We start from the raw sequence: 26,723 nt of genomic DNA on the forward strand, positions 1-26,723 counted from the left end.
GAGATGACAGAGTGTAATCTTCAAAGGCAATTTTAACAGAAGCTTAGTGTTTTGGGAGGAGAGAGATGTTCTCTGATACGGAATGCGTAGGTTACATAAGGCAGCATGATCCAGTGAATGGGACTGTATTAAGACTCAGGAAACCCAATTACTTTTCCTGGCTCTGTCACTGCTATGTAACCTTGGACATGTCACGTCACCACCTCATGCCTCAGTTTCCCCAGGTATGAATTGGGACGATAATTGCTAGCCGCCTTTGAGATCTGTGGCTGAAACTGATTAGATAGCCACTACACAGTAGTATTTTGTATTTAAAATTTTATATAACAATCAGGTTAGCAGATTTAGAGTTAAGAGGATGTTCAGTGAAGAAGGACAAAATAAAAAATCTGTCACTTCTGACAGCACTGACTAAATGCTAGCAGAAATCCTTTGACAGATGTTAGCATCTTCCTGTTCCCACTAATAAGCTGCTGGCATAGTTGTGTTAACTACCCCTCATTAGCCCCAAATTCTCAGACTCCTGTAACAGGGCCTTGCTCCAGCCTGTTCATGAACCTTCTTTCTGTACTCCATTCTCTGCTCCCCGGGCAATCTAGCACTGGCCTCCTCTTAGGCCCTTAGCATAATCTCACTACTGCCAGCGTAAGAGCCTTCTCTTCTGCACTCCTGCTACCCGGAATGGCTTCTCTGCCTCATTGAATGTCCATCTCATTTCACATCTCAGCTGAAAGCTGCCTTTCCTCCGTCGTCTGTGCCTCTTGTTGTCTCTCCCATTATCTAACTCTGTGAAGTGTTTTGGGATGCAGTTTGTATAAGATACTAAACAAAAGGAAATTATACTGTGTGAGCTAGTGGCCTGGTTGGGGCCTTATTTTGTGATCTTTAGACTGGAAAAATTTCACACTGTGCACCTTCATGACTCATTAAACTCATTCTTTCTCTGGGCGAGAACGGCTCTCTTCCCCACCAACCCATTATTTAGGACAGGAACGTATAATTGTCCAAACAAAAGGGATGTTATGTCTGTTCAGTTAGCATAAAAATATGTATTTATGGCAGGATGGCATCATTTGGAAACGTATTTAATTTAAAAAAGGGTGATGGTAGAAAATATGCACTGTACTCCCCAAACTCCCAGACCAAACAAGAAACAGGGCATCATCACTGGAGTGGTTTATATACATTGTTCCTCAAGGAGCTATCATGCTTTGCATAAACATGCATAAGGGAACTCTTAACAGTAAATAAAGGTAAAACCACTTAAATGCATATTTTTAAAAATTGCTATTATGGGTGACATCCAGAACACATTGGGTATGTTTACACCGCAGTAAAGCGCCCGTGGTTGGCCCATGTCAGCTGGCTCGGGCTGGTGGGGTTTGGGCTACGGGGCTATAAAAGTGCAGTGTAGATGTTTGGGCTTGCGCTGGAGCCCAGGCTCTGGGACACTCCCGCCTTTTAGGACACACATTTCATAGTCCTTTGTTCCAGAACTCTCCTGCAGTTTAATCTCCCTGCACTCTTACACACCTGGTAGCAGTCCACTTTCTCCCGTTGTTCCAAACAAGGGTGTCTGATCTGAATTTGACATTGAGTGACAGCTCATAATCCTTGCAACCTGTGAGATGTGTTTAAAAAAAAACAACAAAAAATATTATATTACCCTTGAGCTTGCTCAAATGGATTTCCCTTAGTGCCTATGCAGTAATGCCAACCTCAAGTGCTCAAAAACTGTGAGTCAGTCCCCCCTACCCCAAATTGTGAGCTTTTGGGTTCTTTTTATTTGCCCTCTGGCTTTTGAACCTTTTGGGTTCTCACATCCAAGCTTTTCTTCACAATTGTGAGGGCTAGAAACTTTTATTTAAATGAAAGTTGTGACTCTCACAGCTCCAGGACTTGGGGCTTTAAGAAAAATACCCAGTATTACAAGACTTGGGATAAAATCACAAGAGTTACCAGCATGGTCCATGCCTTAACCTTGCTCTGGTCCCTGGAATATTTTGTCCAAGCATCAATGTTACTGATCCTCATGGAATTTGAGGGTGAAGTGAATATTTGATTTGGCTCCTAGTTGTGATCTAAAAGAAACTGAGTAAGCAGACGCTGGCCATCAGCTACTAATCACCTCTGTACAGGATGGAGTGATTTTAAATGCTGCTGAAGAGTGTAGGTATGTGGTTGGTGGGTTTTTTCCTTTAGTTTTTATTTGAATTTTGTTCATTGTTTTTGGGGAGCTGCAAAATCTTCTGGTGCAGATGTCTCTGACTGATGTCATTGATTTATATTTGTGTTTATTAGCCTTCTCTGCGTTTAACTGTCTGTAGTGAGGTTTTCTATGGTGCACATCTCCATAATGTTGAAGATTGTACATGGAGGATTTGTGATCTAATGGATGATGAGTTGTCTGGGTGGATGAGAAAAAATTTAGGCTGTTCTATTTTTACCTTTTATTCTTTTTGTCTGTAAGTTAAAATTTAAATTGGAGGAAAAAGGGGAGTTGGGGTTGTGGGGAGAAGAGGTGTATGAGAACTTCCAAGATATCCCTCCTCTTGGGCTGTTCCTTAGGTCCAGCTGTTAGGATGGCTCCAGCGTTTCATTCTTCTTTTTTTTTCCCCCCTGCAACAGCTGTTGCAATTTCATCAACTCTCCAAATACCACATTTCCCATTAGCATCAGAGACCTCTCTGTTTTAAGGAGAATTTCATTTGTGTGTATTTCATGTGTGTTATTGCTAGGTGACCTCCAGCAAAAAAAAGAGTGCTTACATCTCTGAATTCCAGAGGGCTGGATTTCTTGGCATGAGACAGAAATGCGGATGGTGAGATTTGCAGACTTGCTGGCAGCAAGTGGTTAAGTTTTTATTGTCTCATGCTGTCCTTTTCAAATGTCACTGCACTGTCACTGGCCTTATCAGTGTCTGATTTAACACTACATGCCAGCTTATTTATTTCTTTTGGCAGTTTTAGTACCATGTCACTCATTGACTGTCACTGTTGTGCCAGTTATTAGGTGTCTGATTCCAAAAGTGTTTCCAAATAAGTTATCTCTGCCTATTCAGTGTTTTTCAACTTTAATTTAGATTTTTCTTAAATGATTGATTTATGTTTGTGTGGGTGTGTTTAAAAACCTAGTTTAGTGCAAGCTTCAGAAGCATGGAATTCTGCCCATGTCCTCAGTCTTGCACTGTAGCCCCCCTGCTATTCCAGTCCTGGACTCCCCTCTTGGCTGTGACAGTGGGTTGTACTCCAGACCTGCAGGATCCCCTGCTATTCCAAGATGGAACTCTTATACAGCTATTCTTCAAGCCTGCCCTCCTTTTGCAGTTTTGAGTAATTTCTGAGCAAAGATTGCCAGTCATGCCAGATTCTGTATGAGTGTGGGTGCTACTTTAACATATGCAATCCATATAGAATCATGGAAGAGACCTTGAGAGAGTCTTTAGTCTATCCTGCACAATGGACAGGATTGAGTTGGTTATCCTTAAACCGTCTCTGGTAGAAGAGTGTCTAATTCCCACCTTGAATATCTCCAGTAAGGGTTATTCCACAGTCTCCTAGACTTTTAAGGCCAGAAAGGACCATCATCGTCATCTAGTCTATCCCTTCATCCACTTCTAGAATATACAGAGCAAAGGTCAGCTCTACCTCATATAACTGAGCAGCATCAACTCAAAAAGATCTCTTATCAGGCCTCTCCTCCTGCATCATGTGCACCAGAGATGGACTGCTGGGACTGGCTAGACCCCTCCAGAGCAGAGAAGAGTTTCTGACTTGCTGAGCCACCAGACGACCCTGCCACGTACTTCCCATTGTCTTCCAACTCAGCCTTCTCATCCATGACTTTGTCCTCAGGGTTGACTCCACTGTCTGCCGTCTCCAGTCCCACCAAAGTATCTGTGGGGCTCTTGGTAGTGGAGGTGGGGTCACCGCTAAGGATGATGTCCAGCTCCTTATAGAAGCCGCAGGTCTTTGGTGCAGCACCAGAGTGACGGTTTGTTTCCTTTGCCTTCTGGACCTTCAAATGGGGAGGGAAGGATGCCTGTGTACCTGGGTTCAGGGCAGTGATTTTCAAACTGCTGACCAGAGAGGTCAGGATGGACATTGTGGGACACCTCCTGGAGGCCATTTACCATGACATAACCAAGCACAGTGTCTACCCAGATACTTTGTCGATCTAACTTTGCTGCAAAAAGCTCTATGCGTCTCGTGGTTTTATTTTGTCAGCAAAGCAGGAGAATTTTATTGGCGAAAGGAGCATTGCAGTGTGTACATTTCCACTGTTCTGTTGACGAAATGTGACTGTGTGTAGTGTCCTCTCATAAGGGAGGGTCTCCAGTCCTCTGATCATATTGGTAGCCCTTCTCTGGACCTGTTTCAATTTGAATTAATCTTCCTTAAAAATGGGAGACTAGAATTGTACACAGTATTCCAGATGAGATCTCCCCGGTCACTTGTATAAGGGTAATAACACTTCCCTATCTCTACTAGAAAAACCTTGCCTGATGCATCCTGGGATTGCATTAGCCTTCTAAATGGCTGTGGTGCTCTCAGTAATCCTGTGATCAGCCAGTACACCCAGGTCTTTCTCTTCCTCTGTCACTTTCAACTGATATGTACCCAGTTTATAGTAAAAAATCTTGTTGTTAGTCCCTAAGTGTATGACTTTGCAGTATTAAATTTCATCCTATTTCTGTTACTACGCTTTTCAAGGTCATTCACATCTTCTAGTATGATATTTTGGTCCTCCTCTGTATTGGCAGTACCTCCTACTTTGTGTCATCTGCAGATTTTATCAGCGCACTCCCACTTTTTGTGCCAAGATCAATACTGAAAGTGTTAAATAAGACTGTCCCTAAAACTGATCCCTGAGGAACTCCACTAGTAGCCTCTCTCTTTCCTTATTGTTCACCTTTTAGTATGACCCATGTACTCTCCCCCTTAACCAGTTCCTTACCCACCTTTCAATTATTCTGTTAATCCTCATCTTCTCCAATTTAACTAATAATTTTCCTTGTCAAACTGTATCAAATGCCCTACTAAAATCCAGGTAGATTAGCTCTACTGAATTTCCTTTGTCTAGAAAATCAGTTATCTTCTCAAAAAAAGAGATCAGATTGTTCCGGACCAATCTACCTTTTCTAAAACCATGTTGTATTTTATCCCAATTATCATTTACCTCTTTGTCCGTAGCTACTTTCTCTTTCGGAATTTCTTCCAAGACCTTGCATACAATTGAGGTCAAACTAACAGGCCTGTAGTTTCCTGGATCCCTTTTTTCCCTGCTTTCTTAAAAATAGGAACTATATTAGCAATTCTCCAGTGATAGGGTACAACCACTGAGTTTATGAATTCATTAAAAATTCTTGCTATTGGTTTTGCAATTTCCTGTGCCAGTTCCTATAATATCTTTGGATGAAGGTTATCCAGGCCCCCTGATTTCGTCCCATTAAGCTGAATTTGATTTCCACCTCTGAAGTGGCAATTCACATTTCCATATTCTTGTTACCACCAGCCACTCCCACTAAGCTCCTCATTACCCATATTAAAAATGGAGGCAAAGTATTTATTTAGGTGTTGGGCCATGCCTAGATTATCTTTACTAGGATACTGAAGGAGGTCAGGTGCTGTTGGAGACAGCACATTACCAACTTCTCAGTCACTTTGCCTAGAAAAGGAACTATAGAGAGAATGGTAGCTGACCGTGTCACTTACACTGAGCGCTATTTTCTTGAAGGTGAGCTAGGCCCTTAGCAAGTCTCCTTCCATTCTAGGATGCTGGGGATTCCCCCATTATAAGACCTCTATGTGTTTCCCCTTAATGGTAATACCTGGGGTGGGTGCCCTCCATTATAGGGCATAGAGGCGGTACCCCCCTCTATAAGGGCCCTAAGTTGACCATTTCGATTATAGTGGCCTGGGGGTCCCCCCATCATAAAACCCTAGGGGGTGGGGAGTCCACCCATATAAGGCTCTGGGTGATCCCTGTGTTATAAGGGATCTAGATGGTACCCCCCATTATGGACCCCAAGCAGTGGTGGTGGTGGTGGTGGGGGCTTGAAATAAAAGGCCCTATTGACTCTTCCAGCATGACTGGGAGGCAGCGTTCTGTGAAGGAATGGTGATTGATCTCTTTCTCTAATGGACCTTGTTGTTTCTTATTGGCTTTCAGTAGACATGAGGGGCAGGGGTCTGATTCAGAAGTGAGTGGCAGGTATTTCTTCAGTGCTGGCTGCATGATTTGCCCACATTTGGTTAAAGATGATACTGATTTATTTCCCAGCATTGGATTCTGGGGGTCTGAAGCTGTAGCTGGTATGATTGATCATTCCCACAAAGTAAGCTGAAAACTTCTTGCATCTGTGAAGACAGTCTTGAAACAAGTGGCACCTAAACTAACTCATCACTGCAACTGACATCTAATTTAGTGCTGTCGAGAGAGGAATAATTACCTGGCTTGCTTTGCACATTGGTACTTCTGTTGCTACAGTTCAGTATGACAAATGCCCTTTTTTTGGAAGTCTCATTGTTGATTCCTGTTGACTGACTGTTTTAGTCCTGTCAAACCAATATTCTTCAATAACTATTAATCCCAAATCCTACTGTTCAGTTGTCTTTTTTTTTTCTTTTTCAGTTTCAGCCCATTTTTCTCCAGTTTGTCTTATAGTTACTTTATATTTAAGCCTTTCTCTGGCTGAACTCTGTGGCAGCTTCTGGGTGGTGTGCTGCGTCTGGCAGCATTGATATTACAGTGGAACATCAGCACTACAGAGTGACATACCTGATGTACTGGGAAGTAACGGAAGAGCTTTTCTGTGCCTGCACGTAGCTAGTATGCTAAGCAGCAGGGAAAGGGTTAACCCTGTCCTCCCAAGGACTGGCAGTCCCTCCCAACTTTGTATCAACCCCTGATCTTTCTTATATATTCCCCATTCCATTCTCTCAGATGACAATTACATCATTGACTATTCACGGGACTGGAAATGGATCCCCTGTTGTACCTCCTTAGATACTTCCTCTTAGTTGACACTGAACCATTAATAGCTTCTCTGTTTTTTTAATTGTATACCCATTTTATAGTAGTTCTGTTGCATACACATTTCTCTAGTTACCCCATGAGAACACTCTGCAGAACCATATCAAATGCCATACAAAAGGCAAGCTATACTGTGTCATTACTGCATTTGAACCCAGATCTCCAGAAATAGGTCTAGAGAATTAACCCAAAATGTCACTTTAGGCCATTTTTATTTAATTTTTAATCTTTATTGTTCTGTTTAATGGTGTGCATGTATTTAAACTTCTGTCAACATTTTTATTGATGAATTGCACACATGAATTGCGGCACCGTTCACACAAAAAGGTAAGGAAACACAGATTTTGTTCATGTCATTTCTTTGTAAATAGGTCCCTGCAGGGTAATAAAAGGATTTAGTATCTCTGGCTTTATTTCAGCTAGCTTTTCAGTATTTCATTGGCTGTAGTCATAGACCTCACATATGCAGTATAAGCGCTCTCTTGTTTCTAATGCCTGTGGAAGTAGGGTACCTTTAAGGAGGGTTCTCTATTATGTTACATGTTTCTAGCTGCTGGTTCAAATTTCTAAAGCAGGATTTTTCTGATTACATGCTAAAGTTTGGATTTCTACTCCCCCCATCCCCCTTCACCAAATCTACTGACTATAATGCACAGACCGGTATTCTAGTGGATTTGTTAATGGTCCCAGCTACATTCTTTCCATTCTTTTCTCACAGGAAAATATCTGTAAATAACTCTCCGTCTAAAATTTCTTACTCTGCTAGGTTTTCTGTCACCCTCATGAACATTAGTGCCCCCTTTTATTTTCAGCATTAGAAAACCTCCAAGAATAATCAACCCCTAGAATGTGATGATGGATTCGTCTCATTTGGATCGACAAGAGGAGTGTGTGTTAAATGTGCCTTTCCCCCTACCCCTTTTTTAAAGCGGTGCCTTGTCACTTAATCACAGTGTGTGTTATAATTAAAATGGTTTCCCCCACTAATCTTTTATATTAAACTAAGTTTGATCACTGGATCCCTAGTTTTTTCTGGCTTTCCTTTCTGTTTAATGTTTGAGTCCTATAATGTTTGGTTTTAATGAATTCAAGCACATGTAGTGTGGTTTGAAATCTTATGTTTTTCAGGGTGAAATCCCTGACTTTGTTGAAGTCAGTGGCAAAAATCCCATTCACTTCAGTGGAGCCAGCATTTCACCTTTAATTTTTACAGTGCTATATCTCTCTTCTTCTTTTTTTTTAAAGAGCTGTCCACTTGAGTTTGAGTATGAAATATTTGCAGTGCTAGTAGTAAACATTAAAGCCAGAGGTGTGATCAGAAGCAGTTCTCCCTCCCCCCCGCGCCAGTTTTCTGTGATAAAAATTCATATTATTCAGTACAGTTTTCTCTCATATTCCTAGATAGCTGGAATGTGGTTCAGATAGCTGGAATGTGGAATTATATCAACTGATCTGCAAATGAAGCCAACATTTTTGAACATTTGTGCCTAAAGTTTGGCACCTGAATCCATATTTACGCATCTTTTGGGAGACGATTTCAGTGACAGTTGTGAATACTTCGCACCTTTAGAAATCAAGCTTAAATATGGACTTTTGTGCCTAGCTTTAAGCAAACAAGTTAATTTTGGCCTTTAATAACCATAGTTGTGTCAATAACAATTTCTGACCTTTACCGTTCTTTGTATAAGATGTTTTGGTTTTTAACACTTTTTTAAGGTGAAATATTGATAATGTCTGCATGTGATTACCAGTTGCACAATTAATATTGTATATTGTGCTAGTTAGTTTTCTAAAAATACTTTAACTGAGCTTTCATAAATGTGTGAAAAAATTTACAATATAAATAATCCCAGTGTCTGTTGGAGAGTAATCCAATTTGTATCCATAATGTCTATTCTTTAAACTGCTTAATAACTTGTAGGACAAAGTTCTCAAAGTACGTTATTGAAGGTAATATGCTTCCCACTCCAAATCAGAGCTTGTATGTGTATACGAATCCCGTGATGGGACAGACCAAGAGAACTCTAGAACACTTGTTGTAAAAGTGGCAGCCATCTGCCACTATCTTCATTAAAAAGAAAAGGAATACTTGTGGCACCTTAGAGACTAACCAATTTATTTGAGCATAAGCTTTCGTGAGCTACAGCTCACTTCATCGGTTTCCACAGTATGCATCCGATGAAGTGAGCTGTAGCTCACGAAAGCTTATGCTCAAATAAATTGGTTAGTCTCTAAGGTGCCACAAGTACTCTTTTTCTTTTCGCAAATACAGACTAACACGGCTGTTACTCTGAAACCTATCTTCATTAAAATACCTTTGAAGTTTTACTTCTTCCACAAGGCCAGCACATGCTAATTTGTGTCAGTAAAACTCACATGCTTAAAGCTTGACTCCTCAGGAAGTCTATGCAAGTTTTTTCCATTGAAATCAAGGGGGGCCAGGATTTAGTTCCCAAACTCCTAGCTAGCACCATCCTCTAAGATTCCAAGTGTTGTCTATTGAGTTAGACGGCAAGCTTGTCAATGCAGAAACTGTCTTGTACAGAGTGCTGTACCGCCCACCCCGGATCAGTTGGCACCTGTTAGAAAAATATGTGCTGATTGAGGTCTGGTTCGCTTGAGGGCTAGAAACTTTTATTTTTAAATTAAAGCTGAGATTGTATCACATAGATTCCAGGAGCCGAGGCTTTAAGACAAAGCCAGACATTGTGAGGCTCATGGTAAAATTGCAAGAGTTGGCAGCACTAGTTACCTTTGTGCAGATCCTCATTTTCTGGTTGGTAGCCCGTTTGGGCTAGCAGGATCTTATTTTTGATTGTAATGTTTTGTATTGATTTTATTCACACAGTGCCAGCCAACTGGGGTGTTATAAATGTGCTAAATAAATCTCCAACCATTTAGTCTGCAGTACAGGCTAGGATCAAGAATCGGTAGTTTTCTAAGTCACATTATCATGCAGAATATCCAGCACTGTGTGATTTATGCCCAACATGCTGTAACTTAGAATAAATTGAAGACTTTTATTTTGAACTGCCACATCCCATATATTAAAATGATTATAGGGTGCTGACTAGGCAGCACAATTTAATAAAATGAACGAGTGAATATTAGTTGAGCCTTTTGTTCAGGGTACAGCTATGTTATTTAAAAAAAACTGCACAAGAAGATGAGGTGCTGTCAAGTGATGGATCACAACAGAGGATTTGGGAGCAGTTGTCAGTAGTGCTCTCAGCGGTTTCTCCTTCTTCTAATAATGTATCCCTACGTGATGAAATAACCAAAAGGAAAATCGAGATTGCATAAAATTCCTGTTGCTTCTGCCTTTTTGTACTTTCCAATCTGAGACACTGAACACTTATCCAGCCTGAAATGATAGACAACACAATTGACTATTGTTTGTTATGCTTAGTGTTAGTATTTTTTTTGGTGGGGAATAAAACATTTATTTATAGCATAGTAGCGCCTAAACGCACCAACAAAGATCATTGGCCCCCAGTACTAGGCACTGTACACACATAGTAAGGGTGTGTCTTCACTGTAGATGATCACAGGGGATCAGCACTTGGGTGTGAGTGGCCACACTGCAGAGCCAGACTCTAGTACGTCCACTGAACTGTGTCCACACTGGTGCGCCACTCACTTGTGTTTGTTGTTAGGACCCCTGGGGCACATCCCAGGGTTCTTTGTGGGGCAGTAGACTGAGCCGCTCTGATTATTTCCCAGTGAATTGTAGGAGAACTTGTCTGTCCTTTTGGGTACACGGAGCGGGGGAATTGTGGGAAGGTACTGGAGGACTGTTGGCCCTTGAGTGGTTTAGCCTGAGTCCTCACTGTAAAATGGGCGGTTATCAGCCCGCCTGTAAGCAGCAATCGGACTTTAGCCTATAGATCCAGGATGGGCCAGCTAGCCTGGGTGTAAAGCACCACCAAACTCGGGTCAGAGGCTTTTCTGTGTGCATGAGAGCCAGATGAAGGGCAGTGCACCCAAGTAAGAGCCCGAGTTAACTTTGCAGTGAAGACAAGTCATCCAAGAGAGTCCTTGTCCCAAAATGCTTACAGACTAAATAGACAAGGCAGACAAAAGGTGGAGCAAAGGAGGTATCATTATCCCTGTTTTACAGGCGAGGAAACAAGGCACAGAGGGATTAAGTGACTTGCATCAGGTCACAGTAAATGAGGAGTACACCCTGGATCTCATGAGTTCTAGTCCAGTTCAGTAGCCACAAGAACTTTCTCTCAAATCACTCCTGCAGAACAGGAATTTTTTTTAATGGAGCTCAGAGGGTGCCCAAATGTTGCTCAGTCAAGATCCACATTGGTGATCGATCAGAAGCCTTGTGTCTGTACATCATACACATAAGGTGGAGTGAGGTGCAGCTGGGGGAATTCCCTGGCAACTCCAGTGAAGATCAAACACTACATTCAAGGCCTGTTGGTTCCCTGGGCAGCACCTCCATATTAAAGGTCAGGGTAGCCCTGAGTGCAAGTAGTGTGCCAAGCAAAAAGCATGAGAGGAAATTGCCCCCTTCCACACTGTCCCACTCACCTACCAATATGAGCGTTGGAGTGGACTTTCTTTGTACCTTTCCTTTAAAGCATTAAAGAAGGGCAAAAGGCTCTGAGCACCATTTTTGGGTTTACCAGACCTCTAACAGTAATGCTTTTCAGATTGGTATTACATTGACCAGAGGAATACCTAGTTGTAGAAGATAACTGTGGCATTTGATAGGGTTTGGTAGCAAACTTTCCAGTTAAAGTTGCAAGCAGTTTATCATAACCCCTGCCTAACGTTCTCTCATACTAATCCCCAGATTTTTTCTCATTTACTGCATTCAGTAAACTCTGACCTTTTGTTTAGGAAAAATAAATGTTTATCTTTTTCAGTTGTGAGATAAACAGATGTGCTGCTGCCCTGTTACCCCAGCCTTGCAAACTATTTCCAGTCAACAGTAGCTGTGGTGAAAGGTAGGACTCCATCCCTCTCCAACCCCATTCATTTCAATGAGCTGTGTAAGCTTGAAAGCTTTATTGGAACTATGTTGAATTCTTCATAGACAATTTTGTTCTCTTTTTCTTGAAAACAAGCAAGCAATAGAATTTACAAGCTATGTCAATGCTATGTTAAAGGGGACCTGCAAAGGGGAGGAAAATCATGTTTGTGTACATTTTTTCCTGGTTTATAATGTATAAAGAAGTCTTGAAAGCCTTTAGATTTTTTTTCTCCCTGATTTTTTACGTTAGAAATTCAGTTCTTTTCTACCTTGCAAGAATCTTTTGATCAGTAGAGAACGGGTAGCGTACCAAAGAAGTTGAAATTTAGTTAAATTAGAAAGAGGGTTTTTTTTTAATTCAGGCTGTTTAAAAAGCTGTACACTCTGTTTTTAATACCTATGTAATGCAAACACTTTAAAACATTGGGAGAAAATAAATTTTTGTTAAATTAAAGGGAGTCATGCAAGAAAGGCTTCCAGCAAAACAGGGAATATCAGACTTTTTCTTCCTGCTATTTTGAAAGTATTAAGAAAGTAAAACATTAAAAAATCAAAACCCAGAAGACCAAGCTTGTCTTATTTACATCATAAAGAAGCAAAAACAGGCATAACACACTTTTAAAAAAAATTGCAGATAACCTGTAAGATTGTGTACTTTAACTTGCACAATTCCTGATTCATATTGTGTTGCTCTAGAACCTTAACTTCTCTACTTTCTATCTTTAAAATGAAAAACAAAACCAAAAAACCCTGTTCAGTCTTACTGCTGCATTGTCGGTTTTTTTTTTTTGTTTTTTTTTTGCATTTAATAGATTAACAGGAACCTGCTGTAGTGTCTGAAGTAGCAGAAAGAATTAATTTCTGGAACCCCAAATATACAGATGCTAAAACACACTCCTTAGCCATTATTTTAGACCTACCTAGCTACCATTTTCCCACCAGCGACTTCAAACTAGAATGATGAGGACACATGTGGCAGCAGCCTCTGCATTCCTGTGTTCCAACAGAATCCCATAAAGTGAGGTATCCATCTGTAATTCAAAACGTTAAGAGGGATCCAGCTGAAGCAGTGGAAGGTCCCACTTCTGGCATTTGTGCAGCAGCTGCCTGGGCATTATGCCATACATCAGAGGCATTTTACAGTCCCTCTCCGTCCAGCCCAAAGCCTTGACTCCCTTCCCCCTTGCTATATCAGATGCTTCAATAGAATGACCAAGCTGAGCCGTGTGAACTTTCCAGAGTGGGGATAGTGGTGTCGTTTTGGAAACGTCCCAGCTTTATTTTTCTGAGTTCAGGGCCCCCAGGATGCCGGTGACCCTTTTTCTTCTCTCTGTCCATCCAAAACCCTTGGTCACTGACTAGACATTAGACTTAAATGTTAATTTAAAAAACCTTTTCTAGCTCATCTTACTCAACCTCCTTTTACTTGGAGCTGTATTATCCGTAATCAGATTATATTCAGTCCCCTTCCAAATGAAAACCATAGAAAGATTCGTAGTCCTGATCTGTCTACATTACCAATAACTCCTCAAAGTAGTGGTGAGATCCAGGCCTTGGAGTCAGTGCCTCCTTATCAAAGCTTTTTTCCACCAACAAATATCTTCTCTGAACTTGGGCTTAATTTAAATAACTTTTCACTTGGAGATGTTTTAAATGGTGGTTTGGATGGTTTTATTAGCTGCTCCCTTAATTTTCTGAGAAGTTATAACCAGAAGCTTATGTACCATCGGTCTGTCTTTTCAGAAAAACTTAAAGAAAAATAAAAATCTTGTTAGCAGAACCCTTAAGAACTTCTGTACCAGAGAGTAGCTGTTAGTGAGCATATCTGATGAGGATCTTGCCATCAGGGAAAGATTGTCTCTTATTTTCTAATAAAATCATCATATTGCCTTACTTGCGTGAATACTGTAAGGAAGACCAGGAGGATTTAGGATTTGATGTATAATGCTACTTTTTATATTAATGCACATTGATATGACGCCACTGCTGAGAATTTTTTTTTGGTTATGTTCAAAGTGTGCTTCAGATATCGCCGCTATTTATCTGAGTTACTATACACTGAAGTGAAAAACTACTGTGGTAAAATGGACATGACAGTAATGGTGTTCAAGAATATCATAAATCTAAAGGATGGAAGAAACTTTCCGGGGCACCTAGTCCAGACCCCGGCATGAAATGGGATTTCATTTACAAAAGCTGTCTAACAGCCTCTGAAACTTTTCAGGTGATAGAGCATCATGGATGATTCCAATGCCTAAACTCCCAGTAGCCATGCTGCCTTAGATCTCTCCCCAGATGGATAATTTTTCTGTCTTAACTTTGAGGGGGAAAATCTAAGAGGGCTAGACAGTTCATGTGATCAATAATGGGCAATAATAGAGTTCCCGTATCTAAGTCACTTGTTTGCATCCAGCCTAGGCTGGTAGTGTCTGAAAGATAGGGCCCTCTGATGGGTTTTTGGTGGTCTGAGAGAAATGGGTTTCAGTCCAGACCATAGTGGACGGGGACTGCAATTCAAAAAACCACTCACTTGCTGCTTTTACACCCTTACTGGCGGTTTCGCAGAGATGGCCTGAGTGGGCCATGGAGACTGAGCTCTCTCTGTCTAATGTTCCCTCTAATTTGTTTCCTCTGTGCACAACAAATGACTGCCATGGCTCCAGGTTAAAATCGAAGGGCTGGTCTGCACGCAGTTTTTGTACCACTGTAACTATGTTGGTGTTATAGTTAAACTAATGTTATAGTTAGTGTTACAACCCCTAGTGTGGATACAGATATATTGGTATTATGGGAAGACGCTGTACCACTCTGTTACACCAAAAAACGATATGAAAAATAACATTCTTACGGTTGCCAAGGCAAGCACTCAAAAGTTGGGAAATGCTAGAATTAAGGCTGCTTGTGCAACCTTTATTCAGCCTCCTTGTACAGATGCAGTAAAATACATTCTTTAATTAAGTGACCACATACTATTGTTTCCCCAGGACCACCTCATTCAGTGCACAGGATGGACAGTGCTCACTTAGTGTGCAGCTGACTATGAATTTGTTTTTGCCCCACTGCTCAATGGATTGCCACAAGCCTTATTTACTGCACACTATCCAACCCCTGCTCTGAATACAGTATTAGTTTCCTAACAGGCTTTTCTGTGGGGCTCATTAATATTTATGAAGCACTCAGACACTAATAGTAAAGAATTTATTTTGATAGCACCCGAGGAGATGAGTATGTATTGTCCCCATTTTAGAGATGGGAAGCTAAGGCACAGGAAAATTAAGGACAAAAGTATCTACTAATATAGGGTGCCTAATCTGGGATGCCCAGGACCTGATTTTTCAGAGTTCTGCACATTAGGTAGCACTTTATATGCTCAAAGCACAGATCCCATTGACTTCAGTTGCAGCTGTGGGTGCTCAGCACTTTTGCAAATCAGACCTCATGATCTCAGGTCAGGCACGCAGAAAATGAGGAATACACAATTAGTGACCACATGTGAAAAGTTTGGTTGAAGCAACTTGCGGAACATCACAGAGGAACTCTGTGGCAGAGACAGGATAGAATCCAGTTCTTCTGGGCAGCATTCAGCTGCTTTTACTATGAGATCATCCTTTCTGTTTCTGCAATCCCCTGCCTCATTCACTGAACATCTTCCAACTTCTGCAACAGATGAGGCAGGTGTTCGATAAACCAGAGTTTTTCAAACTGTGGGTCACGACCCAGTATTGGATCACGGCATGTAAGGCACTTGGTCACCTTGCTCTGGTCAGCACTGCCGACTGGGCCGTTAAAAGTCCCTTTGGCAGTGCTGCCCAGATAAGGCAGGCTAGTATCTACCTTTTCCGACACTGCACTATGCCCCGGAAGTGGCCATCAGCGGGTCCGGCTTCTAGGCAGGGGGGCCAGGGGGCTCTGCTCGTTGCCCCAGCCCCGAGCACTGGCTTTGCACTCCCATTGGCCAATTTCCGGCCAATGGGAGCTGCAGGATAGGGGAAGTGCCTGTGGGTGAGAGTCGCGTGAAGCTGTTTGCACGCCTCCGCTTAGAAGCCAGACCTGTTGCTGGCTGCTTCCAGGGCACAGCGCGGTCCACGGTGCCAGGACAGGCGGGAAGCCTGTCTCTGCACTTCGGCTGCGCTGCTGACCAGGAGCCGCCGAAAGTAAGTCCACGCCCCAACCCTGTGCCCCAATCCCCTGCCCCAGCCCTGAGCCTTCCCCCCCCCAACCTGGAACCCCTTACTGTGCCCCAATCCCCTGCCCCAGCCCTGAGTCTTCCCCCCCCCCAACCTGGAACCCCTTACTGCACCCCAAACCCCTCATCCCCAGTCCCACGCCAGAGCCTGCACCCCCAGCCCAGAACCCTGACTCCCCTCCCACACCCCAATCCCCCGCCCCAGCCCAGAGCCCCCTCCCACACCCTGAACCTCTCATTCCTGGCCTCACCCCTGCACCCCAACCCTCTGCCCAGCCCTGAGCCCCTCCCACATCCCAAACCCCTCATCCCCAGCTCCGTTGGGTCGCAGGCATCAACAATTTTCTTCAACGGGGTGCCCAGAAAAAAAGTTTGAAGACCACTGCAAAAGTCAACAGCCTCCTTCACTACACAAACCTATTTCATCCCCATCCTGTACACTGAACAAAGCAGAGATCCTGTGGAAAAAATAGTGTATGAACATGTAATTAAAGAATGTATCTTAATGCATACACATAAGGGGCCCCCATTAAGGTTGCACAGGCAGCCTTAACTTTGGTATTTCCAAAATGTTGAGTACTTGGTTTTGCAACGTTTATTTTCTTTTAGTATACTTTCTTTTTGGGTGTAATTTTCTAGGATTTTTAAAAAACAAACTGAAAAAAAAATCACTCCTCTGGCATCATATTGACACCCACATGGTTCATCAGCATGGGAGCATTTAGATTCACCGCACAGATCTCTGCCTCTTGAGCTAACAGAGTAACTGATAGCAGTAGTGCGTTGTCATCTTCTGTGAGAATCTGTGTGGACCAGCACTAGAGGGGGATGAGATACACTCTTTGGCAGGGGATTTCACAGATATTTGCTGACAGCAGAGGAAAGTTGAGACTTAGACATCTTGGGTTCCATTCCAGGCCCTGTGGGAGTGTGCACTTGTGGTTACACTCTTCTGTCCATTCCCCCTGAGCTTGTCATCTTCTGCCCCATTCCCTCCAACCTGTCTCTGTCTCAGTCCTGTCTCTTCCCCACCCCGGGCTCCTTTTTCCAAACCCACTTGTCTTACCTAGCCAGTCCCAGTCTCTGCTCTTTAGGCTTGTCATCGTCCAGCAAGTACTAGTGTCCACTCCCCATCCTAGCCCCTTTCACTTTCTCTTTCCCTCTCTGCATACCCCGCCACCCCCACTTTCACTGTGTGTGTGTGAGAGAGAGAGGGTCCTTGAAGTCCTTCTCTGCTCCCCCATCTATCACCTCTGCAGTGGCGTTAACAAGAGCAGCTGGGACAAGGGCTGTGTTTGCAATCTGATGAATTTTAAGTCTGCAATAGCATCTGACAGACTAACACTACAAACCTAGGTCAACTTACAGTTACTGCGATGGTGCATGTCCGCACTACCCTCCTTGGGTCGGTAGTGTGTGTCCTCACCAGGAGCTTTCCACCAAACTAAGAGGGGCTTTGTGGGGAGCTGAGAGTCCAGTCTGGTTGACCCACAGCTCCCGGGCTCCCGGCAGGCTGCCCCCTCCTCCCCGCTCCCTGCTCCCTCAGAGGGAGTAGGGGAAGCCTCCCAGGGCTTTTCCCCTACCTGTTTCCCGCTGAGAGTGGGGGGAAGACACCTGGGGCTTCTTGCCCCACCATTCCCTGCTGGAAGAGGAGGAAATCACCTGGGGCTTCTCCCCCCACCATTCCCTGCTGGAAGAGGAGGAAATCACCTGGGGCTTCTCCCTAACCGTTCCCCCTGGGCATAGGGGGAAGCTGCCCGCCTGGGGCTTCTCTTCTACCCGTTCCCTGTCAGGAGTGGGGGGAAGCTGCCCGCCCGGGATTTCTCGCCCCCCTGTTCTGAGCTGGGTAAGCCGCCCAGGCTTCTCCCCGCTGGGGAGTGGGGTCCAGCTGCACTGGCTTCTGGCCTCTCTCACCCCGCCTGTTCCCTGCTGGGAGCTGGGTAGCCTTGTCGATTTCACGGCTCACCAAGTTGTGAAATTGACAAGGCTGCCCAGCTCCCAGCAGGGAGCAGGTGGGGGGGGGCACTCAGCTCACAGCTGGGAGCAGGGTCTGAAGCTACGCCTGCTTCTCACCCCGGCTCCCAGCTGGGAGCAAGGTTCAAAGCCGCCTGGTCTTTGGCTCCCAGCTGGAAGTGGGGGAAAGCCCCCCAGGCTTCTCACCCCGGCTCCCAGTCAGGAGCAGGGTCCAGCTGCCCAGCACTCCAGTTTATGGGGGGGGGGGGGAGCTGGGTTCTAGACAGCCAATGTAAGGGGGACAGTGTCTATACAGACACTGCGTCACCCTAACTACACTGACATAAGCCGTATGCCTCTTGTGAAGGTGGAGTGATTATGTTGGTGTAGTAGGGCACTTACATTGATGGGAGGAAGGCTGTAGTGTAGACACTCACATAATTAGATCGACATAAGCTGCCTTATGTCGACCTAACTGTTTAGTGTAGACCGGCCCTTAGTTGTCACAGTCCGTCTGTGAGGTAGGTAAGTGCTGTTATCAAAGTTTTACAGATGGAGAAACTAATGCATTGCAAATGAGGTCAACATTTTCAAATATGGCTGTACTCCATAAAGATAATTAAAAACAAGCTAGGGAGTGCTTCAGTGAAACACCTACCAAAAGAAACCTTAACAGGAGGGAGATGCCCAGTGAAGGGTTTCTCCTTACTACCCATGTGTTGTGTTAACCACTGATGTACTCCACTCCCCCAAAAATAAGTCTCATGCACCTCTTCCATGTAAAAAAACAACATGTTACACACACTCCCATTATAAAACAAAACAGCACTTGGCTTCAACTCCTACTACAGCAAAAGGCTGGGATTTGCCCAAAGATTTTTTTTTCCCATATGTTCCTTCATCCTCTTTAAATATAAAATGCATCAGTAAAGTGTTAGGATTAGTTTGTTAACTTGCCCCCAAACCCTCTGTCTGGCCCTGTACATAGTAGTGTGATCATGCATTGAAAAGTCAGTTGCATTTAGGGTAACACAAAAAATTGTTTCATAGGCCTTCTTGGCTCAGAGCTCCAACTACCCAAAAACACTGTGGAAAGTACAGATATAGGAATCTGTAGCCCTGTTATGCAGCCACCTCTGGGAAGGCATTAATTTTACAAAGCCATGCTGTCATTTTAATTAATATTGATGTTGCACTAACCAACTGACAGTTTCCTGGGATTCCCTTATTAAGGATGGTACTAAGATTGCTTTTCTACAGCAAACACCTCTCCAGTTTCCTCTGCTGGCTTCTCGTGAACATTTGGCTGAATGTTATCTGTGCTGCTGGCTGAAAAGTAGTTTTTTGGTTTTATTTTTTAAAATCTAGGTGTTCTTTCACCAGGCCCTTTATCATTTTGAGGTGGGTCACCCAAATCAACAACTAATGTTCCATTCTGCTCTTTATCTTCTTCCCAGAGGCTGTGATATAGCTACTGTGTATTTTTGCCAGAATAATTTCTTGATCCCTCTTATTCAACAGTTGCCTTGATTTTCTTCCTAAATGCATTGAACAAACCTATAATTGTGACATATTTGCCTAATTCTGTGTACTTCTGTGTTCTGCTGTTCACCTAGACCCATTCACCAGTGCCTCTGCTGTAAAGAACCCATGTCTGCCGAAAGACAAAAATCCCTATGTAAATCACACACTATGGAAGCTCAGATTAGCACCCCACAGGCCTCTAACTCTTGAACTATAGAGGAACTCTGTCAGTCAGCAATAACAACAGATCCCTTATCCTCTCTGTGGGTTTAGGCAGTAACAGAACAATGTCGTTCGCTCATATACATATAAATACAGAGACCCAACATTACAACATATAATGGTAGAGGATTTAGAATTTAGGTTGCAATTTAACCTGGATTTCCCTGGCTCGTCTGTGATTTGACTCTAATTTAACAGTGCATTAATTTAGTATTTCATGGGTTTTTTTGTAGTAACATTTTGGGGAAGATTTTCAAAAGGACCCATCTCCTATTTAGTCTTTTAAATGAAATGGCCAGATATTCCAAAATTCTTAGTACCCAGCAGCTCCTTTTGAGAACATGGAGTCATTTGAGCACAGGGGAGGTAAGTTCTGATCACTGCATTTAGGTGCCTAAAGGGAGCAGTTGGGTACTGAGCTCTTTTGAAAATCTGACCCTTTAAGGGAGACCTTTCTCAAATGCAGATTGGGGGTGTCTGCCATGGCTTTTCTGATCCTTCTCTATAACGTGAATGGTTCTTTGATGATTTATATATGCTGAGCCTTCCTGTCTAAGGCTACAAACCACTTTCCAGCCTCCCTTATAAAACTGCTGTGTCTGTCTGACCATCTCCTTTCTTCTTTTAGACCTAAGTGCTCTCTTGTTCTCACTCTGGATTCCCTTTGGTATCTAAGGATGGAGTGTCCTGTGCTCTCTAATATGCTTGGGCTTATGCTTTCTATTTGAGCCAAATTCCCTGCCATGTGATAGTTGCATTCTGCATTCTTACATTGGTAACAGATGCTTTCTGCATAACCCGCATCTCTTCCCCTCCCCCCCCCACTCCTTCAGAGTCTAAAGCCTCCAGTAAAAGACAGTCTTACTTGCCATAGATGGAGTAGCGGAAGGATCATCAAATGTTGGAAGCTCTGGAGAGTGACTGTGGAGATGGTAAGAGTTTGCTAAGTTCTTGGAAGATAGAGGATCAGAGGATCTGTTGGTTGTGAAATGTAACTTCAACAAATTCTTGGTTTTTAGTTAAGCGAAAAGAGAAGTTTTTTTGTTGTTGTTGGTAAAATGGAGAAAGAGGGAAAAAAATACACAAAGGCCTTTCAATGAGACATAAAAATTTGACAGGTTTCAGAGTAACAGCCGTGTTAGTCTGTATTCGCAAAAAGAAAAGGAGTACTTGTGGCACCTTAGAGACTAACCAATTTATTTGAGCATAAGCTTTCGTGAGCTACAGCTCACTACATCCGATGAAGTGAGCTGTAGCTCACGAAAGCTTATGCTCAAATAAATTGGTTAGTCTCTAAGGTGCCACAAGTACTCCTTTTCTTTTTATAAAAATTTGAGTCGATACATGCTTGTCCATCTCTTCTTAGTTCTCTTTTGTGATCTTGCTAGGAAATAATTTAATATGTGCTTCTTTAGGCGTAACCAGAATTTCTGATATTCACTCAGGTTAGTGAGGATTCCCTTAGCTCCTCTTTCCCGCCCTTGTACTTGCTTCTCAGGAATACAAGGACATATTCTGTAGAATGGCAAAGCAGCACAACCAGAGTTTTGCTCAAAACTAATCATGTATTCAGCTGTGTGTTTGTGTCTGTCTTCAGTAGTTGATCATTAGACTTTTTCCAGAAAAAAAGAATTTTTGGATTTTTACACAGTAATTTACAATTATTTTGAGTCCCAGAATCCTAGAGGACGAGGATCAGTAAGGAAGGATGGTCCTGTGCTAAGGCACTGGACTGAGACCTAAGAGATATGGATTCATTTCCTGCCTCTGTCATAGGCAAGTCACTGCATCTCTCTGGACATCTGTTTCTCATCTCTAAAATGGAGATACCAGTAAAACTTTTCTTCTCCTGGCCTTTGTCTATCTTGTCTAGTTAGACTGTAAACTCAACACAGGGAAACATCTGTATGCGTACATAGACAGGAAGCAAAGTCCAGTGGTTTGGGTTGAGTGTTAGCCTGGGACTCCAAAGGCCTGGGTTCAACTGCCTGCTCCACCACAGAATTCCTGTGTGACCTTGGATGAGTCTCTGAGGGTTTATCTATGCCTGAAATTTGTTATGGGTTAAATGGAGTTGTTTTACATTAAAGGGCCTTGCTTTATATCATGCATAACTTTTTTTTGTTATGAATCGTTGGGCATTTTAACGCTTGTTATTAAACCCATTTTGGAAGTGGGTTCATGGAGAGATGAGATGAGTTTACTTGCAACACCTTAGTAGCTGAGGATGAAGCCCCATCCTGAAACAACTGTTGCACATCCGCCAAGCCCAGTATTGCATGCTGCTTTGTCAGCTACCTGGGTCATCCTGGGTGCTCTATACTGTCCCAGGGTTATCCTGACTGGACGTTACCTCCCTTTTTAAATGCTGCTATGCAGTCAGGTGCTGTCCTTTGCAACTCTAGCTTGTGGGAAGTTCATAAACCTGTGTGATATTGCTGATCAGCCATGCCTTGTACTTCAGCATGGTCTCATTTTGAGGTTCCTGACTTCATTGCTCTGTGGAGAGAGGAGTGTACCCCATCTGAATTCTAGTCACTGCTGTGCACAAACATACAAGCAGCTATTTGAACAAATGAATGAGAGGAAGTTCCACCAGGACTCAAACCAGTACCAGATGAAGGGAAAGGAGCTCCAGCTGGGTTGCAAAAGTGTGAAGGACAATAATAGGACCTCTTGGAGAGCTCACAGGGTTTGCAACTACTGTGAAGCTCTCGACCATGTATTTTGGAGCGATCCTGCCACTAAACCATTCTATTTTGTGGACTCCACCAACTAAACCCCCAGGATGCAAACCAGGAGACGACTGATTCCAAAATCCAGGATCTTGTTGACTTGGTGAACCAATAGGCAAATGCAGTCCTGGGGCCCCCTGAATCATAGGTGGAGGAACCACATGGATCACACTGGAGATCCAAACGGTGGAGGGGACCACTTCTGGTAAGTACTGTGCTATATAATACAGCTGTATTGGGGGATTAAAACAACTTTCTTCTGGGTACTGTCAGGGTGCTACTATGTTGGTCTCTCCGCTACCTGGGCTTTTATCCTCTCCACACGTGTTGCTCAAATGGCAGCCACTCCAGAGAGTGTACAAACTCTCCATCCACCCCGCCCCCTCCCCCCCAGATATGCAAACACACAACCACTGCTTAAGCTTGCTGTGTCATCCCCCACCCCCCGTACCGTGGTGTGTGTTTGTTCTCTCTCCCACCTGGGCATCACCTCTATTGACTCCCCTCACCCCAGCCAGGATGGTGGCACTGGGTTGGTTAACAAGGAGATGGTTTGAAGGAAAGGCACTTTTGTTGTAGTGGCAGAGGATAACGTTCAACAAAGTAAGGACCGCCTATGGAAGTGCACATGGAATTACTAGCCTCAGTCTGCTGGCCTCCTCACCCACCTACTCCCATCCCAACGTCAGTCTGCAGAGGTACATGCTGTCTCTGCTGCACCCTTTACATAGTCCCTGCCACCCCAACACCCACAGCCCACTTGGCATTTATTACTCCCCCAAGTTACCACAACAACCACCAGGGGCCTGCCTCCTCCCACCACAGGCCCAGGGATCCTACAAAAACGGGGAAGATTGTGGAAATGTCTTACCGTCTCCAAGCTTACCGAAGATAGAGAAGAGCCTCTGGGAATGGAATTCCAAAACTGTGGTAAAAGCAACATTTTCTCACAGTTGGCAAGGATACTAAAATTTGGACAACAATTTGTTGTTTTTTTTTCTCTCTTCATAGCAGCTGACGCCTTGTGGCGACCAAGGACAAGTAGTGCTAACATTGAGTGAATGTCTGTTCAGTCAATGTAGGAGGACAAGGATCTCAAGCAATGACGTGTTCAAAGAACTCTCTTTCACATCCCAAGAGATGGATGAAAAGATGGATGAACAGCGGGAAGGGTTCCTGAAGCATGGCAAAGGAGAGAGAGAACAGGACAGGGAAAGGGGTAGGTCTTCACAGATGCAGCTTCTGGAGATGATGGAGAGGTAAACAACCCTCCTGGAGAACATGGTGACTCTGGTCAGGGACTGTGCCAAGCCTATGCATCTGTGGCAGATACAGTGTGTTCCAGAGCACGGAGGTAACAATGCCCAGAAACAGGGCCTTTTCTAGGCATTCCATGCTACAGGACAAAAAATTGTGGATAATGGGTGATCCTCTTAGCTCCCTCACCCACATGGGAGATGCCCTTCTGTCAACATCCCATGCCCCAAGATGCAGAGAACATTTTTGAGCTCCCTACATACAGTAATTTGTGACTTTTAAAGCACAAACTTTTCTGCACAGTTCACTTTGTTTTAATGTTTTTAATTAGCTTTATCGTTGCACATTGTTATGCATATACAATAATGTTTTTACTGTTTCCTATGTTTAAATTGGTGCATTCACTGTTATTTATTAAAAATTAATTGAAAATGGCTTTGCATTAATGGTTCTGTATTTTAATTCTTTAAAATGCCCTTGCTGTCATAAAACCCACATATGCGCTAAAATATAATCCGCACATACTCTGTACTAAAATCTCCACATGAAACATGATAAAAGCTTTGCAACATTGCACATACACATTAATACACGTGCAGTAGTCCTGAATAAAATCTTATGCAAAAGTTTATATGTTGTTCACAAGTGGCCCCGCTCCTGAGAGAATGAGCACAATGCATCCCTGACTCTGTATCCGTAAGTAGTTGTAGCATTACAGAGAGCCCTCTCTCTAGCTATTCAAAGTGTTCAGCAGGTCTGCCAGCCTCCTCCTCCGATCCATCCACAAGGCTCTCTCCTCTGCTCTGACGAAGGTTGTGCAAAACACAGCAAGCAGCTATCATAAGAGTCAGGTATTTCTCATCAGCTTCCAGCCTCAAAATTAGGCTCCTCCATCCACCTTTCATTCTTTCAAATTCTTTTCTTTTCATTCTTTCCACTGTCGTTCGGCAGTATATTCAGACAGGGTATAGCCAAATGGGTCCTTTCCCTATCCCAGTGTCCAGTAAAAAGCTGCATAGCAGAGAGTAAAGTGCGTGTCCCAGAGTGACTGGAGGAATGGCAACTCCATCAATATCCGTAGAAAACATGGGAGCAAATATTTCATTCCTCAGTGGAGAAAACAGTCCAGAGTTTCTAAAGATTGTGGTGTCACGGACATTTCCAGACAACTTCACATTAATATTGATAAATCTTCCATGGTGATGGACCAGGCCTTGCAGCACCGTGGAGAAATACCCTTTTCTGTCGATGAAGTCTGAGGCTTTGGGGCGGGAGCAGAGAATAGGCACGTGGCCGCAATACAATTTTTGGTAATCCGAATCATGCAAATCCATCAGGAACCTCCTATGCATTGCCCAGCCCTGCTGGTTAATCTACCAACAGCACACGGATTGACTACTGACCAGTAGCAGTTGGGGGTGGCAAGCTTCTGGATAGCCACAGCTGTGCTCTTCTTAGTGCTTCAGGGAGCTCTCAAGTGGGCATTCTGTTGCTGCAGCTCTAGAGCGAGTTCTGCAAAGATTCCTAGGAAAGCAGCTGTTGACCTACTGAAGTTCTGCCGTCTGTGCCGGTCATCCCAGGTCTGCAGCACTATCCTATTCCACCAGTCAGTGCTAGTTGGCTAAGCCCCAAAGTGGCACTCCATATATTGAAGCTACTCCAGGAGAAGATACAGCAGAAGTGTCGGTGTCAGCCTCCTCCAGCTCTGGTTCCCGTATTACGCAGGCTCTGAAGTTATTGCATTGAATTTAGACCTGCTTGCAGTAACCTGTTTATATTCAGCTCCGTAAGAGTGGCAGCACTCGCAGGCATTTCCTCCGTGTTGCCTGAGAGTGCTTTGAGAATGGCTCTGTCTCGCAAAAGCCATATAGATGATGGGGAGAAACAAGAGGAATCATGGGCATTATGTAGTTTGACCTAATGCTCCATAATTCCTTTGCCGTCCAATAGGTATTCTGCAGTGTGAAAAATCCCAGAATGCATACAGCATAGTGCGGAGCTATGCACCATGGGACGTCTGACCAGAATTCTTAGTGCCTATTTCAGGGTGTCACTGTGGCCTCAAAGATATGAGGAGACAATAGCATAATTGTACACACTGCTCGTGCAACCGTTGTGGGTCACTTAATGGGGATACACAAAACTCACAACAAGTTTCAATGCAGACATGCATTTTTAGTTGCTTTGTCCCTCAACATCTGTTCTATAAAATAGGGATAATAGCACTTATATACCTCACAGGGGAATACTGAGGGGAAGTACATTTAAGATTGTGAAGTGATCAGATACTACAGTAGTGGGGGGCCAGATAGGTGCCTAAAATATGTTGATATGCTCAGAATCTAGCACAATGAGGCACTTGTCTCAGTTGTGATCCTATGTGTTCCTGTAATACAAATAATAATGACCCCTAATCTTTCCCCTCCATCCCACCCAGGGGCTACTGTAGAATTACTTATTAAAATATACATTTTAGAGCTTTATCCATTGTAGCTTTAAATGTCTCAAGGAATGCAGATATCCTCCACTCCTATTTCACAATCGACTAGATCTCACTGTTTCTGGGTATTGAGTTTACTTTTCCCTCATGAGTTTCCTCCCATTTCTTAGCTGTGTACCCCCTAGCCAGTTGACTCTAGACATTTATATTGTGCCCACTGCCATGGTTTCTAAGCAGCTACAACCCTCCAGAACAGCCTTTCCTTGTCTGGGTTTACTTTTTTGTTGAAAAATCCCCACAATCTTTATGATGTAAATGTTCTTTCTTTGCAAGAATCTGTTATCTGTTTTCTCCCTGTCTGTTAGAATAATTGAAAATCAA

The 26,723-nt window shown here is 43.4% G+C and overlaps 1 protein-coding gene across 7 annotated transcripts in view; it reads left to right on the top strand.

The window, feature by feature from the left end:
* TSPAN9 (tetraspanin 9) overlaps positions 1 to 26,723 on the top strand; it is a 266,949-nt gene that overhangs the window by 65,183 nt on the left and 175,043 nt on the right. For 4 of the 7 annotated variants that reach the window (XM_073314331.1, XM_073314301.1, XM_073314310.1 and 1 more), the window contains exon 2: positions 11,919 to 11,999. The exons of the other annotated variants lie outside the window; for them this stretch is intronic. The gene's annotated coding sequence lies outside the window, so the exon portion shown is untranslated. The remainder of the gene's footprint in view (positions 1 to 11,918; positions 12,000 to 26,723) is intronic. 7 annotated transcript variants of the gene reach the window in all.

Source organism: Lepidochelys kempii, chromosome 1 (assembly GCF_965140265.1).
Source record: "Lepidochelys kempii isolate rLepKem1 chromosome 1, rLepKem1.hap2, whole genome shotgun sequence".
Lineage (NCBI taxonomy): Eukaryota > Metazoa > Chordata > Testudines > Cheloniidae > Lepidochelys > Lepidochelys kempii.